The sequence below is a fragment of the Giraffa tippelskirchi genome, chromosome 8 (genome assembly GCF_054371585.1).
Source record: "Giraffa tippelskirchi isolate mGirTip1 chromosome 8, T2T-mGirTip1v1.2.pri, whole genome shotgun sequence".
NCBI classification, from domain to species: Eukaryota; Metazoa; Chordata; class Mammalia; order Artiodactyla; family Giraffidae; genus Giraffa; species Giraffa tippelskirchi.
In genome coordinates, this window is record NC_137282.1 from 103,955,289 (window position 1) to 103,974,042 (window position 18,754).

The 18,754-nt window shown below is 42.5% G+C and overlaps 1 long non-coding RNA gene across 1 annotated transcript; it reads right to left on the reverse strand.

Moving 5' to 3' along the window:
• Nucleotides 1-1,750: 1,750 nt before the first annotated feature.
• On the reverse strand, nucleotides 1,751-18,106 carry LOC145516757 (uncharacterized). Its single transcript, XR_014061741.1, has 4 exons — nucleotides 17,752-18,106; nucleotides 7,533-7,708; nucleotides 6,116-6,413; nucleotides 1,751-3,099 (listed from the first exon to the last, which is right to left on the reverse strand). It is a non-coding gene; the product is annotated as an uncharacterized LOC145516757 (long non-coding RNA).
• Nucleotides 18,107-18,754: the final 648 nt, after the last annotated feature.

An 18,754-nucleotide genomic window follows, 5' to 3' on the forward strand; every position in this document is an offset into this window, starting at 1 on the left:
ATCACCAACTCCCGGAGTTCACTCAAACTCATGGCCGTTGAGTCAGTGATGCCATCCAACCATCTCATCCTCTGTCGTCCCCTTCTTCCCCTGCCTTCAATCTTTCCCAGCATCAGAGTCTTTTTCAATGAGTCAGTTCTTCCCATCAGGGGCCAAAGTATTGGAGTTTCAATTTAAACATCAGTCCTTCCAATGAATATTCAGGACTGATTTCCTTTAGGATGGACTGGTTGGATCTCCTTGCAGTCAAAGGGACTCTCAAGAGTCTTCTCCAATACCACAATTCAAAAGCATCAATTCTTCAGCACTCAGCTTTCTTTATAATCCAACTCTCACATCCATACATGACTACTGGAAAAACCAGAGCCTTGACTAGACGGACCTTTGTTGGCAAAGTAATGTCTCTGTTTTTTAATATGCGGTCTAGGTTGGTCATAACTTTTCTTCCAAGGAGTAAGTGTCTTTTAATTTCATGGCTGCAGTCACCATCTGCAGTGATTTTGGAGCCCCCAAAGATAAAGTCAGTCACTGTTTCCACTGTTTCCTCATCTATTTGCCATGAAGTGATGGGACCAGATGCCATGATCTTAGTTTTCTGAATGTTGAGCTTTAAGCCAACTTTTTCACTCTACTCTTTAACCTTCAGAGGCTCTTTAGTTCTTCTTCACTTTCTGCCATAAGGGTGGTGTCATCTGCATATCTGAGGTTATTGATATTTCTCCCAGCAATCTTGATTCCAGCTTGTGCTTCATCCAGTCCAGCATTTCTCATGATGTACTTTGCATATAAGTTAAATAAGCGGGGTGACAATATACAGCCTTGACGTACTCCTTTTCCTATTTGGAACCAGTCTGTTGTTCCATGTCCAGTTCTAACTGTTGCTTCTTGACCTGCATACAGGTTTCTCAAGAGACAAGTCAGGTGGTCTGGTATTCCCATCTCTTGAAGAATTTTCCACAGTTTGTTGTGATCCACACAGTCAAAGGCTTTGGCATAGTCAATAAAGTAGCAAGAGATGTTTTTCTGGAACTCTCTTGCTTGTTCGATGATCCAGAGGATGTTGGCAATTTGATCTCTGGTTCCTTTGCCTTTTCTAAAACCAGCTTGAACATCTGGAAGTTCACGGTTCACGTATTGTTCACATATTGTTGAAGCCTGTCTTGAAGAATTTTGAGCATTACTTTACTAGCGTGTGAGATGAGTGCAATTGTGCGGTAGTTTGAGCATTCTTTGGCATTACCTCTCTTTGGGATTGGAATGAAAACTGTCCAGTGGCCACTGCTGAGTTTTCCAAATTTGCTGGCATAGTGAGTGCAACACTTTCACAGCATTATCTTTCAGGATTTGAAATAGCTCAACTGGAATTCCATCACCTCCACTAGCTTTGTTCGTAGTGATGCTTTCTAAGGCCCACTTGACTTCACATTCCAGGATGTCTGGCTCTAGGTGTGTGATCACATCATCGTGATTATCTGGGTCGTGAAGATCTTTTTTGTACAGTTCTTCAGTGCATTCTTGCCACCTCTTCTTAATACCTTCTGCTTCTGTTAGGTCCATACCATTTCTGTCCTTTATTGTACCCATCTTTGCATGAAATATTCCCTTGGTATCTCTAATTTTCTTGAAGAGATCTCTAGTATTTCCCATTCTATTGTTTTCCTCTGATCACTGAGGACTGCTTTCTTATCTTTCCTTGCTATTCTTTGGAACTCTGCATTCAAATGGGTATATCTTTCCTTTTCTCCTTTGCTTTTCGCTTCTCTTCTTTTCACAGCTACTTTTGTAAGGCCTCCTCAGACAGCCATTTTGCTTTTTTGCATTTCTTTTTCTTGGGGATGGTCTTGATCGCTGTCTCCTGTACCATGTCACAAACCTCCATCTATAGTTCATCAGGCCCTCTGTCCATCAGATCTAGTCCCTTAAATCTATTTCTTACTTCCCTTGTATAATCGTAAGGGATTTGATTTAGGTCATACCTGAATGGTCTAGTGGTTTTCCCTACTTTCCTCAATTTAAGTCTTAATTTGGCAATAAGGAGTTCATGATCTGAGCCACAGTCAGCTCCCAGTCTTATTTTGCTGACTGTATAGAGCTTCTCCACCTTTGGCTGCAAAGAATGTAATCAATCTGATTTCGGTGTTGACCATCTCGTGATGTCCTCTTATGTTATTGAAACAGGGTGTTTGCTATGACCATTGCATTATTTACAACATTGTAAATAAACTATAATTCAACTTTTAAGAAATGGCTTTTTTTATAAAGTGAAAGTGAAGTCGCTCAGTCGTGTCCTACTCTTTGCGACCCCATGGACTGTAGCCTAACAGGCTCCTCCGTCCATGGGATTTTCCAGGCAAAATCCCACTGGAGTGGGTTTCCCAATGGAGTGGGTTGCCATTTCCTTCTCCAGGAGATCTTCCCAATCCAGGGATTGAACCCGGGTCTCCCACGTTGTAGGCAGATGCTTTACCATCTGAGCCACCAGGGAAGTACTGCATTAATGTGTTATGGCTATTGGGACTGTGGGCTATACCAGGAACAAGCTGGGACACGATAGATTGGTCATTTTGACTTTATGTGGATCCAAAAAGGCTCTACATTAAAAATGACCTGTATTAGTTTACTAACACTGCCATAACAAAGTATTACAAATTGGGTGGCTTAAACAACAGAAGGGCTTCCCAGGTGGTGCTATTGGTAAAGAACCCACCTGCCAATGCAAGAGACATAGAGATGTGGGCTCAATCTCTGGATTGGGAAGATTCCTGGAGAAGAACATGGCAACCCACTCCAGTTTTCTTGACTGGAGAATCCCATGGACGGAGGATCCTGGTGGGCTACACAGCCCATAGGGTCGCAAAGAATCAGACATGACTGAAGCAATTTTGCACAAACATGCACAAACAACAGAAATTTATTTCCTCATAGTCCTGGAGGCTTGAAATCCAAGATCAAAGTGTCAGCAGTCTTGGTTCCTTCTGAGGGCTAAAGGAGAATCAGTTCCATACCTTTCTTCTGGCTTCTGGTGGCCTTTGTCAACCCCTGTCTTTTAGATGGTGTTCTTCCATGTCTTCACATGGTCTTTCCTCTCTGCAAGTCTATCTGCAATCAAATTTAGTCTTTTTATAAGGACACCAGTCATTTTGCATTAGGGCTCATTCTAGTGACCCCATCTTAACTTAACCATCTGCAAAACTCTATTTCCAAATAAGGGACTAGGATTAGGACTTCAACATCTTTTGGGGGGGACAAAATTCAATCCTTAGCATGACCTTTGACCCCTCAAGTTGAAAATGATTAGGTATTAGTGAAACAAGCTGGGCATTTCAGATGGTAGAACCAGAGTTAGTAAAGGCATGGGTAGGTGATGAAACCAGCTTACGGAATCACACCTCTCAGTAACCACAGTTGAAGGATAAGAGCAAACAGAAGGTGAGGGAAGGAAGGAGGCAGATTTACTAGAAAACTAGGTAGGCCTCAAAATGCTGCAACAGAATTGAACTTTCCATTCTGTAGGCAACGGAGAGCCAAAAGGAGGGCTCCAACCTTCGGTGATGTGGCCAGGCTTCCAGCTCCCTGCAAGCAGGATGCAGAGTAGACTGAGTTGGCTTCTGGAGTCAAGTCACCAGGGAAGAGGTCACTACATTGGTCTCTGTGAGAGATGAGGAGGGCCTAAGTTGGGGCAACTTCAAATAGGATGAAGAGTGGGGGAAATGAGAGTCATGAGGAAATGGTGATGTCAGCCCTGGGTTTGCTGCTTAGTCTACTTATGTGGGAAATATCTACCTCAGGGGGAGCACGTTAGACTTTGGACTTGTGTCCTTCAAGAAGAGAGTTTGGCCCAATGAGAAAGCAAGACAAAAGATGCTCCCCCTCTCTACCCCTAAACCCCGGTAATCAACCTACAGACACATCCGCAGAGCTTCCTGGCAACATTCAGGCAAAGTTGCAGCAAGACAAACACTCATGACTCTTCTGGGAATCAGATCAAAGAGTAAAAAGGAAGAACCTGGAATGAAAGGCAGTCGCTATCTCACCAGAAACTTTAGGAATCAACTTAGAATCTTATCTTCCCCAAACCTTGGAGGTGAGCCAGCTCTTAAAGAAGGGTATTGGAAGAAAAACACCCAAGTATCAAATGGCTCAGACGATCTGATAAACACGTGTGCTCACTGGGAGGCAAGGCTGCTCTGGGAGTCCCTTCATGGCTGGGAAGTTAGAGAGCATTGCTCTAGTCTGCATTCAGTCTCACTCTTTGTAAGCCCTTGGTTCTGCATCCACTTACCTGCTGAACACAAGGTATGGCAGCCTTGGATTGTGGTAAGGCATGCCTCAGAGCGATGCAGAAAGCTCCCAAACTACACCTGGTTCTCATAGGGTCCTTGAGTCAAAGTCCTCTCCTAAGCTGACAGACAACACAGACAACTTAAGGGACAAAGAGAAATGACATAGCAGCTAAAAATGAGAAATTTCTCATGATTGCACCCTCCTAGCTTAGACATTTTTTCTGTAAAAGTCCAGATAATAAATATTTTAGGTTTTGTGGGCCACATACACTCTCTATTCCAAATTATTTGCTTTTAGTGTTTTTTCCTAACAGCACTTTAAAAATGTAAAAAATCATTTTTAGTTTGTGGGCTGTATGATATCAGGGTACAGATGATAGTTTGCTGACCCCTGGCTTAAAGCTGACCCATGAAGCCATGGACAACAACAGATATGCAATCTGTATTGCTTAATCACTTGAGACACTTGAGTTTTTATTCTTACCTCTTTCCACCATAGAGTCTGATTAATTGGGCTCTTGCAGTTAGCTGACTTGAGAACTCTCCAAGAATTCAGAAGCAAGGCTTGTGTGGTCTGCCCTCTTATAAACAAACACACTCTAAGGTCTGAGGTGCAAAGTGATTGATGTGCAGGAAGCAAAAGGCCTCTAGTCTTCCGCTCACTACCTTAAAACCGAGCACTATCTTTTTTTTTTTTGGCCTCACCCTGTGGCACGTGCAATCTTGGTTCCCCAACCAAGGACTGAACTTGCGACTTCTCCATTGGAAGTATGAAGTCTTAACCCCTGGACTGCCAGGAAAGTCCCATAAGCACTAGTAGGGAAAGAGGAGCCCCACTGAGAAGCGTAAGAAAAGGCCTGCCTCTGAGATGACATGACTTTACGTTCCCCAAACAGTCATAGGTTATGCTTCCAATTAGCTCCAACCCTCCCTACATCCTGCAGAGAAAGTCTTGGCCAGTTCACATGTGTTAGGTGTTAACGTTAGTAGCACACATCATGGTATCGATACAACAGGCCTGGTGTTTGCTTTCTGACTCAGGGACATGGTTTCCGTGGAACTACAAGCACGCAACCCCAACAATGCCCAGTTTGTTCAAGGTACAGACTATTTTAGGAGCGTCTGGTTTAAAGCAGAGTAGATTAAAAGGAAATAATCAGAGAAAGAAGAATTACAAAAAAGATTTATGGATAGATCTCAGTTCCAAACCCAAATCTCTATTCTAACATCAAACAACGCAGATACTACTGTGTACTTATATGGATGCAATGGGGTGAACTGGAGTTAGTAAACTCTAGCATATATGCAGGAGAAGGCAATGGCACCCCACTCCACTGTTCTTGCCTGGAGAATCCCAGGAATGGGGGAGCCTGGTGGGCTGCCGTCTATGGGGTCGCACAGAGTCGGACACGACTGACGTGACTTAGCAGTAGCAGCAGCAGCAGCAGCATATATGCAAAGACAACAATATATGATGAACAATATGGCCCTGGGTGTTTGTGGTCTTTTATCCTAGAAGCATTGATGAAACAGTTGATTTGAGCATATGCAAAGACAGTTAGATATTTGCCTGGTAATTGACAGAGGAAACAAACACACACTGTGTACTCTTCACAACGAGGAAACAGATTGAAGACTGCCTGGGGCACTTTGTTATCTTCTCCTTTCCTTCTCACCCCGCAATCCTGCTTAGAACCCTGCTCTCAGGTGCTAAACTCCATTCTCGGTTTACAGTGAGCATACTGCCAAGAACTGCAAGAAAAACAACCTGTCTGTCATTAGAGCATCTGTAAATTGTTTTGTCACATGAGCCCAGACAAAGGCATGCTCACCACAGGTCAGTCTGCTCCTTGGTTATATACATGGGTGTTTCTCTGTGTGCCTCGGAATCCCCTCAGAGTGACCTCACCATTGTGTTGTCCAGAAAAGTATCAGGTGAAAAATAAAGGCCCACTTTTCAGCTATTGTATTGCTGGCTTGCTTTATGTCCAGAAATATTCTGTTTAAATACGGCTTTTGTGGAACTTGGAAAATGCTCACTATAATTGCAAAGTATCAGTGTAAATCCTCTTGGCTTGGGATTTAAATATATCCACGAGCTACTATCGAACTGCACAAGTTGAAAATTGTCTGCAAAGAAATAAAAGTGACAAATATGGTAGGAATATACAATAGTACAAATGATGAAAAGTAAATTGCCCTTTGAATTATGTTCATCTATAACTGAAAACATTGTACTGCACATAAGGGATTTTATGAGGCACAGCATTTTAACTGCTGTTTCTCAATACAGCCTTCTATCTGTTCCACCTCCCTCTAAAATGCCATAACCCAATGTCCTGCAACTGTGAAGGAAGGACAAATTTTGAGTTATAAAGCTGGGCTCTGCCACGCACAGCTGCCTTCTTAGAATAGTACAGCCCACTGCCAAAATAAATGAACAGCATCTTTTTGTGGAACTTACTGTCAGAAACTCTCTAGCCTCACGTCTACAAGCTTGATTGGTAACAGAAGCAACCCAAGAAAAACTATGTGATGCCTGCTCTCTGCTTAATGGTGCCGTCTGTGCATTTGTTATTCAGACCCAGCTTTTCATAGCAACCATTGAATATGCAAAGTTGAATTTAGGGATGCCAGAGTTAATTAACACCAGCTCCATTTGATGGCAAGCTTTGTAAACAATCAGGATTCTAACTTCTCTAGACTTGAATTTGGGAGCCTGACAATTTTTATCCCTTGGAGTTAGGAATTTTGTATAAAGTATAAATAGATGATTTCAGATCATATTTACTTGCCAAAAGATGGAACACAGATTGGTAAGGATGTCTGCACACCTACAGGCTACTGGATGAAGGAGGATTTTCATTTTTAATGGTCAGCAGTAATACCTCGTTTAAATTCAGAGGGAGGCCCAGGCTTTCCCTCTGTGGAGAGGCAATAATCTGAGGCAGGCTCTTCAGAAATCCTAGGTTGTGACTTCCTGTTGCTAATTTTCCTTGCACACACTTCAAGAATGACTACTACTTTGTGGTTCTCAAAGTGACCATGCAGTTGGATGCAACAGAAGAGGGTTTCATTTTTTCCATGTTATACGCTGTGCCCTGAAGATGCTGCAGAGGTTTAGCATCTTGCCAAAGGCAAATTTCTCCCATGTTCTCCCCAATCTACGTACTTCACAGCTCCATACAAACCATTCCCCTTACACACAACTCTGAGTTGCCACAGAAACACCCATCCCTTATCTGATACCTGGCATTGGAGGCTCAGCACTTCCAAGTTTAGAAACCAGGTAGCTTCTGCTCTCTGAAGTGAGAGGAGACTCCAGTGAAGTTTCATTTTTCCAGAGGGTGAATGTCCAGGTTGCTGCTCTTCCTCTGGCCACTTGCCTTTGGCATTTTGCTGCCCATTCGCACTGCCACCAGAGCCTGGGCAAGAGAAGTAAATGAAGTTAGGATTCAAATCTGCCAATTTGGTTCCTCCTTAGATACTGCCTGGTCAAAGATTTGGCCAAGAAGAAGGGTGACATGTCTAAACCATTTTTTTTTAATTGGAGGATAACTGCTTTAGTGCTAGTTTCCACTGTACAACAACATGAATCAGCTATACACATACACACATCCCCTTCCTCTGCAGCCTCCCTCCCACTGCCCCCACCCACTCCTCAGGGTCATCACAGAGCACTGAGCTGTGCTCCCTATGTGTCTAAACCATTTTAAAGCGGAAATTATCTATGAGTTGTAGCCATTTGACAACTTGAAAGTCAGGGACTAAAACGATTTGAAATCTTTCATAAATGGACGACTTACTCCAACACACTAGGAGGACTGTGGACAAGCCAGGAGCCAAAGAAAATGAATCAAGAATCTGAATATGGAGAAAGTTGAAAACTGTGTTGCTGGATCTAGATAAGGAAAGGCTCAGTGCCGTTTCCTCATGTGCAATATGAAGGAGTCACATTGAATGAGAGCTGCAGTTCCTTCCAGCTGTGACTTTCTACAGCGTTTCAGCTGACTGTAACATTATTATTTGTTTCTGTATAGAGCGGCAATTACAAGGAAAGACCTGGGCACTCAGGGCAGGGCTATGCTGTTTTTCTTCTGCCAGAAAATTGCTCTTTCTAAGGCTGTGAAAGATATCCTAAGAGTCACTATGAATCCACCTCTACCACGTGAGCACCTACTATACACCAGGCACTCTGCTAGGGACCCAGGATACAAAGGTGGATAGGACCCAGACTCTGCCTCCTAGGAGCCCAGAATCTGGTGAAGGAGACAAATGTTAAAAACCACCCCAATACAATATAGTAAGTGCTGCACTAGAGATGACGTATGAAATATTATGAGTTACACGAAAGAGCAAAAAATCTTATGGGATAAGGCGAGGCAAAGAAAAGGATGTAAGGGCATTTCTGGGAATGGTGATGAGTGAGAAGTGGAAGGAACGGGAGCAGCTTGTGTGGCTGAAGTGGGGCAAGAAGGCAAGCACAGCAAAGTGGCTGGAGACGAAACTGGAAACAGTTTAAAGTAGTTTATACAGCTCACTAACTAATGCGGATGTCATCTTCAAGGCAGTGGTTCTTGACTGGTGGTAAGTAGTCATGGCAAGAAGTCAAGAATTCATTGTCTACAGATTGAAGGTATCTTATGTTCCTGGGTAGATATTATTATTGGTCAATTGTATGTCAATGCTTTATTTCTTAATAACAAAATAAATTGTAAATTGTTGCTGAATTCAAAGTAGCTTTTAATTTAGGTAATCTCAATTAACAGGTGAAAAGAGTATAGCTATCATGGGGGCATCTATGATGTTTTTTGACATGAAAAAAAAAAACCCACGCAAAAAGAATTGGGAACTACTATTTTGGGTGATAAAAAAAAAAAATAGTTACTTTAAATAAGGGCTGCAGCATGATTTAAATCATTCACTGTAGGAAAGAATGAATTTTGGAATTATCACTCTAAAAGATATTCAAGGATGAATATAAGTGCAGTGAAAGGAAGCTGCTCGAGCTGAACAACGATAAGAACTTTGACAGTAACAGGAAGAGACAGAGGAGAGGATAAACTCATGAGGTATGTAGAAAGTAGAAATAAAAGGATTTGTTGACAGACTGGATAGACAGGAGAGAGAAAGAGAGGAAAGTAAGGACCACTCCCGGGTTTCACATTTGGACTGTGAAATGGAAGTGGGACCTACAGGAAATAGAACTGTTGGAGAGGATAGGAAGCTTGATTTGGGATATATTCACTCAGAGGTGCCTGAGGGACAGAGAAGTGGAGTCCTTAACAGGAGATGGGGAATATGAGTTGGAACCCCAGGACAGAGGCAGAGGCCACAGATTAAGTGATTTCCACAGATAGCCAGTGTAAATCACAAGAATAATTAGGAGAGGTAATGGAAACTTCAAGAGTGGATGACATTACTCAGAGAGACTTGTTGATTGTAAGAAAGGAGCTTAGAAATGAATGCTATGAAACATCAAACTTTAGGGTTGGGCAATAGAAGAGTCCTGACAAAGGCGACAGAAGACGCAACAGGATCTGAGGGGACAGTGAAACAGAAACTCAGGAAGAGATGGCAAAAGGCTAAACATCACAGAAATAAATTAAAAGGGAATAAAAGAGAAGGCAACAAATTCTGGCCACCGAGGGGCCGTGGTGACCTTTAAGAACACCTCAGGACAGGAATGGGCAGAGAATCCAGAGTGCAGGGCATTGAGTAATGAGTTGTAAAGAGAGGAAAAGGAGGCTAGGAATGAAAGGAAAAGAAAGAGAGATACAGGACAGTAGATTGAGGAAATAGCAAACAAGGAAAATGATTTCAGACCTAAGGAAACATGAGTGTACAGGTTTCAACCAAGGAGAAGCTGTCAAAGGAGAGGAATTATGAAGATACGTAAAAGGAAGGTGTCAATTGACAGAGCCAGTCCCAGAACCAATGAATGGGTTGATCATGATTACCTCTCCTCCCCAGGACCTCAACACACTATTAGTTCTTCCCCTGGGCTGGCAGAGAATTTTCACACCACTGTGCCACTGTTGTGGTATAAAATCACTTAATCTGTGGCCTCATGCTGTTCTATCAGCTGGAAATGACTTGCCCACTTGCCCTGCTTTCTCTGTCTTACACTTGCACTCACCCTTCTGATCCAGAGCAAATTCTGCCCTCCTCTGAGAATCCCACCTGATTCCTCTGCAATTCCCAGTCCTACAAAACAGAGATGAACCTGCTGTGTACCTTTATCACAGACTTTATTTGTACTGCCATCATCATTTTCCTCTCTCTTTCCCCTAGTAGAATGTGAGCTTCTGAGGGCAGGGATTTTGTCATAATATGCTTTGTATCTTAATTGCCTAGCCTGTTAATCTGATTGACAGGGGCAGGGAACTGTAATTGCATACTCACTTTGGAGGGTGCTTCAATCCTAGCAAACACTGTTACACATGTAAGATGATCTTTCTCTTACAGAGGAGGGAGCTAAAATTCAGAAACTCTAAACAACTTGCTGAAGGTCATATTATCAAAAGTAATAAGGGGCGGGGGGGAGGGCGACTTCCCTGGTGGCTCAGTAGTAAAGACTCTGCCTGCCATGCAGGAGACACAGGTTCAATCCCTGATCCAGGAAGATCCCACATGTTGCAGAACTAAGCCCATGTGCCACAGCTTTTGAGCTTGTGCTCTAGAGCCTGGGAGCCTTAACTACTGAAGCCTGTATGCCCTAGAGCCTGTGCTCCACAACAAGAGAAGCCACTGTGATAGGAAGCCCATGCACCGCATCTAGAGAGTAGCCCCTGCTCACCACAACTAGAGAAAAGCTTGCACAGCAATGAAGACCCAGCCCAGCCAATAATAAATAAATAGAATTTTTTAAAAAGACTTCTTGTTTAAAAAAACCTTAAAATAACAGTAATTATGTAGTCATAGCAAATACAGATCATGTTACTCCATCAGGCACTGCTTTGGGTCCCAAAGGAAAAAAAGATACAAAATTCAATTGATATGGCCCTTACAGTTTCATGCCTTTTAGCCTCAACGAGCCCCACAATTGCATCAATCCTCTTATGCTTTTCAGAGTATCTCCTTAATATGATCCCCGCACATTTGACCAACACGTTTTTCTTCTTCTCTTTGAGTAGCCACCCTCCTACCACTTCATTACTCTCAGCACACAATTACTGACTCAAGCTCAGAGGTGACCTCTTCCCCAAGCCTGTGTGTACCCACTGCTACAATTTAATCTCACAAGGTGCAGTTACTTGTGGGCCCTAAGTCACATGCATGTAGCCTATCTGTTAAGAAGGCTGAGAGAAACAGGTGTGTTTGGGTATCTTTCTGTACCCTGCGCTCAAGGACGCCAGGAAGGGAGAGCAAACGGCTGCTGACAAGCTAATCTTCAGTATCCTCCCTACGCGGACTGCTTCCCTCTCAAAGTTAGCATATCCCAAACTAAAACAACATTTTCCAATAAGTCAGATTTCCAACCCTCTCATATTTTTGTGAGATTTTCTCATTTCACACAGAATTTCTGTCAACCCAAACAAAAAAAATTAAGTCAACTCTTTTCTCTTTATCAGCTGTGTCCCATCTTTGACAAAGACTCAGTGTTTCCTTTGAGGGGAACCGTTCAACTCTTTTCTCTTTATCAGCTGTGTCCCATCTTTGACAAAGACTCAGTGTTTCCTTTGAGGGGAACCGTTCACGGACACACACTTTCTGCTCCATCACTCATGTCCCTATCCTATCAAGGGTCTCACTGTCCCAGTGTAAGACTGCTGTCATTGACTCCTGGCCTGTGTACATGCCTCTAAGCTCAATCTCTTCCAAATATCTTTTGTCAAGTCAGGCATCCTTCTCATGCATGGCTTTCATGACCTCAACTTCTGGTCAAAAATGAATTACTAACACAGGGGAAAAAATGTGTGATGTTTGATTAACAACTCCTAATGCTTGTATATGTATGAAAGACATACATATACATACATACAAGAAAAACTAAAACCGAGATTGCCAATCCATTTCTAAAGTATGCAAGACAATCTGCTGCTGCTGCTAAGTAGCGTCAGTCATGTCCGACTCTGTGCGACCCCATAGACGGCAGCCCACCAGGCTTCTCCGTCCCTGGGATTCTCCAGAGAAGCATACTGGAGTGGATGGCCATTTCCTTCTCCAATGCATGAAAGTGAAAAGTGAAAGTGAAATCTCTCAGTCGTGTGCGACTTCTCATGACCCCATGGACTGCAGCCTACCAGGCTCCTCTGTCCATGGGATTTCCCAGGCAAGAGTACTGGAGTGGGGTGCCATTGCCTTCTCCTAAGGACAATCTACTAATTACAAAACATTTGGAACTGAATTGAGCTGTGAAAAGAAGAGAACCGAAAAGCAAAGGAGAAAAGGAAAGATACTCTCATTTGAATGTAGAGTTCCAAAGAATAGCAAGGAGAGATAAGAAAACCTTCCTCAGCAATCAATGCAAAGAAATAGAGGAAAACAACAGAATGGGAAATACTAGAGATCTCTTCAAGGAAATTAGAGATACCAAGGGAACATTTCATGCAAAGATGGGTTCGATAAAGGACAGAAATGGTATGGACCTGACAGAAGCAGAAGATATTAAGAAGAGGTGGCAAGAATACACAGAAGAACTGTACAGAAAAGATCTTCACAACCCAGATAATCACAATGGTGTGACCACTCACCTAGAGCCAGACATCTTGGAATGTGAAGTCACTTGGGCCTTAGAAAGCATCACTACGAACAAAGCTAGTGGAGGTGATGGAATTCCAGTTGAGCTATTTCAAATCCTGAAAGATGATGCTGTGAAAGTGTTGCACTCAATATGCCAGCAAATTTGGAAAACTCAGCAGTGGGCACAGGACTGGAAAAGGTCAGTTTTCATCCCAATCCCAAAGAAAGGCAATACCAAACAATGCTCAAACTACCGCACAATTGCACTCATCTCACATGCTAGTAAAGTGACGCTCAAAATTCTCCAAGACAGGCTTCAACAATACGTGACAGTGAAATTCCAGATGTTCAAGCTGGTTTTAGAAAAGGCAGAGGAACCAGAGATCAAATTGCCAACATCCGCTGGATCATCGAAAAAGCAAGAGAGTTCCAGAAAAACATCTACCTCTGCTTTATTGACTATACCAAAGCCTTTGACTGTGTGGATCACAATAAACTGTGGAAAATTCTGAAAGAGATGGGAATACCAGACCACCTGACTTGTCTCTTGAGAAACCTGTATGCAGGTCAGGAAGCAACAGTTAGAACTGGACATGGAACAACAGACTGGTTCCAAATAGGAAAAGGAGTATGTCAAAGCTGTATATTGTCACCCTGCTTATTTAACTTATATGCAGAGTACATCATGAGAAACGCTGGGCTAGAAGAAACACAAGCTGGAATTAAGGTTGCCGGGAGAAATATCAATAACCTCAGATATGCAGATGACACCACCCTTATGGCAGAAAGTGAAGAAGAACTAAAAAGCCTCTTGATGAAAGTGAGAGAGCAGAGTGAAAAAGTTGGCTTAAAGCTCAACATTCAGAAAACTAAGATCATGGCATCCGGTCCCATCACTTCATGGCAAATAGATGGGGAAACAGTGGAAACAGTAACTGACTTTATTTTGGAGGGCTCCAAAATCACTGCAGATGGTGATTGCAGCCATGAAATTAAAAGACGTTTACTCCTTGGAAGGAAAGTTATGACCAACCTAGATAGCATATTTAAAAGCAGAGACATTACTTTGCCAACAAAGGTCCATCTAGTCAAGGCTCTGGTTTTTCCAGTAGTCATGTATGGATGTGCGAGTTGGACTGTGAAGAAAGCTGAGTGCCGAAGAATTGATGCTTTTGAACTGTGGTGTTGGAGAAGACTCTTGAGAGTCCCTTGGATTGCAAGGAGATCAGCCCTGGGTGTTCATTGGAAGGACTGATGTTGAAGCTGAAACTCCAATACTTTGGCCACATCATGCGAACAGTTGACTCATTGGAAAAGACCCTGATGCTGGGAAAGATTGGGGGCAGGAGGAGAAGGGGACGACAGAGGATGAGATGGCTGGACGGCATCACCGACTTGATGGACATGGGTTTGGGTGGACTCCAGGAGTTGGTGATGGGCAGGGAGGCCTGGCGTGCTGCGGTTCATGGGGTTGCAAAGAGTTGGACATGACTGAGTGGCTCAACTGAACTGAGAGAAGGTGACAAGGGCTTCCCTGGTGGCTCAGTCGTAAAGAATCTGCCTGCCAATGCAGGAGACACAGATTTGATCCCTGGGTCAGGAAGATCCCCTGGAGAAGGAAATGGCAACCTGGTCCAGTCTTCCTGCCTGGGAAATCCCATGGACAGAGGTGCCTGGTGGGCTACAGTCCATGAGTCGCAAAAGAATTGGACATGACTGAGCGACTAAAAAAACAAAAAAAAATATGAGGTGACATATTTTTGCCACTTAAAATTGAACAAACCACAGTCTGAAAGAAGGCAAAGACATGTTTCTTTCCCACTTCCTGCATGACATCTGGAATGTACTTTAGAAAATCAAGCAGCTGTGACTGTACTGCTTTTTGGAGTAGCACATTACATTCCCCTCATATCCTCAAAACTATCCTAAGCATGTCCCCTACTATGTCCTTCTAGGACTGTTGCTCCCAGCCTACAACAAGGTGGGATATAGAAAAATAGGTGTGGTGAACAGGCCTCCCATGATGCAGAGTGCTTCAGACAGGATGGAGGCAGAGACAACCCTACTATTGGTGTGGCAGAAATTTCTCATTGCTCCCCCACCCCAATATCAATTCTTCCTTCTTCTCTGGTAAGAGTCTATAGCCAGATGATGGCTTCCGAGAAAGGAACCATCACCTACTCTTCACCTAGGTATCCCCATGAATGAAGTTCTCACCGGTGGCCTTTAAGACAAAGGTGCTCATGCATCTTTAAGAGACAGCTGGTGTATTCTCTTTGCCTCTTATTCTTCATCCCCTTTTCCACAAAACTTCCCAGGTAGCACCAGTGGTAAAGAATTTGCCTGCCTATGCAGGAGATACAAGAGACATAGGTTCAATCTCTAGGTTGGGAAGATCCCCTAGAGAAGGAAATGGCAACCCACTCCAGTATTCTTGACTGGAAAATCCCATGGACAGAGGAGCTTGGTGGGCTACAGTCCATGGGGTTGCAGAGTCAGACATGACTGAGTACACACACACACATTTGTGCAAAATAAAATTGAAAAGTTAAAAATTGAAGGTTGGGCAATGATTTCTTAAGCAAATGCAGACACCAAATCCAGGTATTAATTTCAAACAAAGGAAAAAAAGTTAAAGCAAAAGACATTAGAAAGGACCAGGAAGATCATATTCCTTTATAAGGATCAATGATTGGGACCTGCTACTAAGTAACAAAGCATCAAAATACATAAGATAGAAACAATTAAAAATTACACTGGTGATCCAGTGGTTGGAGTCTGCCTGCCAATGCAGGAGACATGGGTTCAATTCCTGGTCTGGGCAGATTCCACACACATTGGGGCAACTAACCCAAAACACCACAACTAATGAATCCTGAGAGCCTTAGAGTCCATGTTCCGCAACAAGAGAAGCCACTGCAATGAGAAAACTGAGTACCTCAGGTAGAGAGTACCTCCCTCTCACCAGAGAAAAAGCCTGCACACCGCAATGAAAACCCAGCCCAGCCTAATAAAATTCAATAAAAAATTATAAGGAGAAGTCAATAGACATAAAACTAGAGTGACCTTTTTGATAAGTCAGGTAGACTAAAAATAAATGCAATGAATTCTGGAATTAAACAATTACATTAAAAACTAAACCATTAAAAAATCTAGGTGAAAAATTAACTGATCTGAGAATGGGTAAATCATAAAACAATGGAAGAAACAACAAAAGAAAGAAATGAAAGATTTGTCTATGTAATTTTAAAATACGCAATCCAAAAAAAAAGGCAAATGACATACTAGAAAAAGTTATAACAAGTACAACAGACAAAAGGTAATATTCTGAATTTATGAAGATCTCATAAATAAATATCAGAGATACTAACATTCTATGCTAGTTCTATCCAATTGTTCTAAATCTGCACTGTCCAATAGGGTAGCCACTAACCACAAGAAGACTTGAAACATGGCTAGTGTCAGTGTTGAAATGATAATATTTGGGGTATATTTGGCTAAATAAATTTTATTATTAAAATAACTTTTCATTATTTTACCTGTTTCTTTTTACTTGTTTAATGTCAATACTAGAAAATTTTAAATTACATACATGGCTCACGTTAGGTCTTTATTGAAAAGGGCTGTTTTAGAATAATGATTGAGAAAACAAAGAAAAAATTCACAAAAGAACAAATACAAATGGCCAATAAACTAGGAAAAAAATTGTTTGTACCTCACTTATAATCCAAGAAATACAAATTGAAACAAGATACTATTTTTTCTTTGAAATTGACAAAGTTAAAAAAAAAAAAAAGACCTCATTGTTGGCAACGTTTCCATAAAATGGAAACTCTCATACAGTGCTGATGAGAGTATAAATGAATTCAACCTTTCTTGAAAGCCATTTGGCAATATGAATCAAGAATCTTAAAAACACTCATACTCTTTGACCTAATGTCTCTGTTTCTAGGAATTCAGCCTAAAGAAATAATTTTTAATGCAATTAAAGCTTTTGTATAAGGATATCCATCACAGTGCTATTTCTAATAGTGAAAAGTTGGAAACAAATAGACAACAACAGAGAACTTGTTAGGTATATTATGGTTCTACCTTATTATTCATATTCTATAGCCTTAAAAATTAAAAAAAAAAATCCAGTGATGAGGAAAATGTTCACAACAAACTGAAAAAAAGCACGACTTATTTTACAGTATAACCATAAAGAATACTGTATTTATGTACATATCATGCATATAAACACTATTTCATAACTTTAATACCTTAATTTCCTAGTTTATAACACCTTTCACAAAGTTAGGATCAAAGTTAGATAATGCAAAAAAGGCTCTAAGTGGGTATCTCTGGGTAGTAGAATTATTTTATTTTCATCTTTATACTTTTCCCGGGTTTCCTCCAAAATATTCATGAGTATGTACTATTTTAAAAGTAAGAAGAGAACAATCCCTTTTATGAAAGTATCTAGGCCACATCAATCCCCACCCTCTCTCAGGTTGCAAGCCTTCTATGAACCAGAGCCCTTTTCCTTTCCAAATTTATTTCCCATGGCTGCCATTAGTCATGTCAAGAGTTCCTCCATGCCACGTCTGTCCTCGCCTCCCTTTCCCTAACGTGGTCTGACTTCCCACTGAGCACATGCAGCTCAGAACATTCACAAACCCTCTCATTTATCCCACCAAACAATCCTGAAAGGTGGGAATTATTATCTGCGCTGTAAAGAGAGAAGAGGGAGAGGAAATGGTGTTTTTTTCCACTAAACTACAATTTCACCCACCCTTCTTACCTTCTGCACAGCTGTTTTTCACCTCCACTCGTTGAGTGACATGGAGCAAGTTACTTAACTTACGTCTTCTCACATGCAAAAGGGGGCAACCATGGTACAGTTACCACGGAGCAGCTGTGAGGACGATGGGATCCCACTACTCAGTTCTCTTAGCCCACTGCCTGGCCTCCTCCTACCATTACTGACCCTTTTCAGTTGGACCCCAACAAGACATCTCCTGCCGGGTATCTCAGGCCAGCGAGAACTAGTCCGGTGCAGACGCAAAGGAAACCTTTCTTAGCTCAGAGAATGGAGAGCCAATAGCTCGGGCCTTAGAGCACAAGCTCATCCCACAGGTTGTGGGCCCGGCTGCCTTATAGGGATCTCGCCAGAGGAGGCGGAGTTCTCGCGAGGCTGGCACAAGTGCGCCGCTCAGCTTCCAGAGAGCAGGGCAGAGCACTCCTCTCTGCGCCCTGCCGGCCGCCACCGCCGCCATCTTGACTTGCGTTATGCTCAGCGCTTCCGCACAGGCCTGGCCAGAATTGAGTTATAGGAAACAGCTGTCTCCAACCAGAAACTCTGGTCTAAAGGGCTGCATGCGAGGCCTCTGCATGTGGCCCCCTGTGAGCAAGTGAAACCAGATTCAGCACAAAGGATTTTTTTTTTTTTAAGTTTAGACCTTATTTCATTACTCAGATTGCTTTTTATATTTCCCAGGAATTGTTAATGGGCTTTGCCGGTGACACTGCTAGCTCAAGTCCCTCCTTGCCTTCCAACTCTCTCCAGCTCCTAAGACCCATGCCTTTCTCTGCCTTCTCTACTCTTCCTTAACACAGGGCTTCGTGGTTGTGTGTGTTAGTTGTGATTCCTCAACTGCACCACAAGCTCCCACCAGGGAGAGGCAGAGCCCTTTTCTCCATCTCCCTCTCCCACCACATTGAGCGCTGTGGAACATTGTAGACTTCAACATCTAATCGCTTGAAAAATATTTAATTGCTTGAAAAGTCAGTAGCATTATTTCACA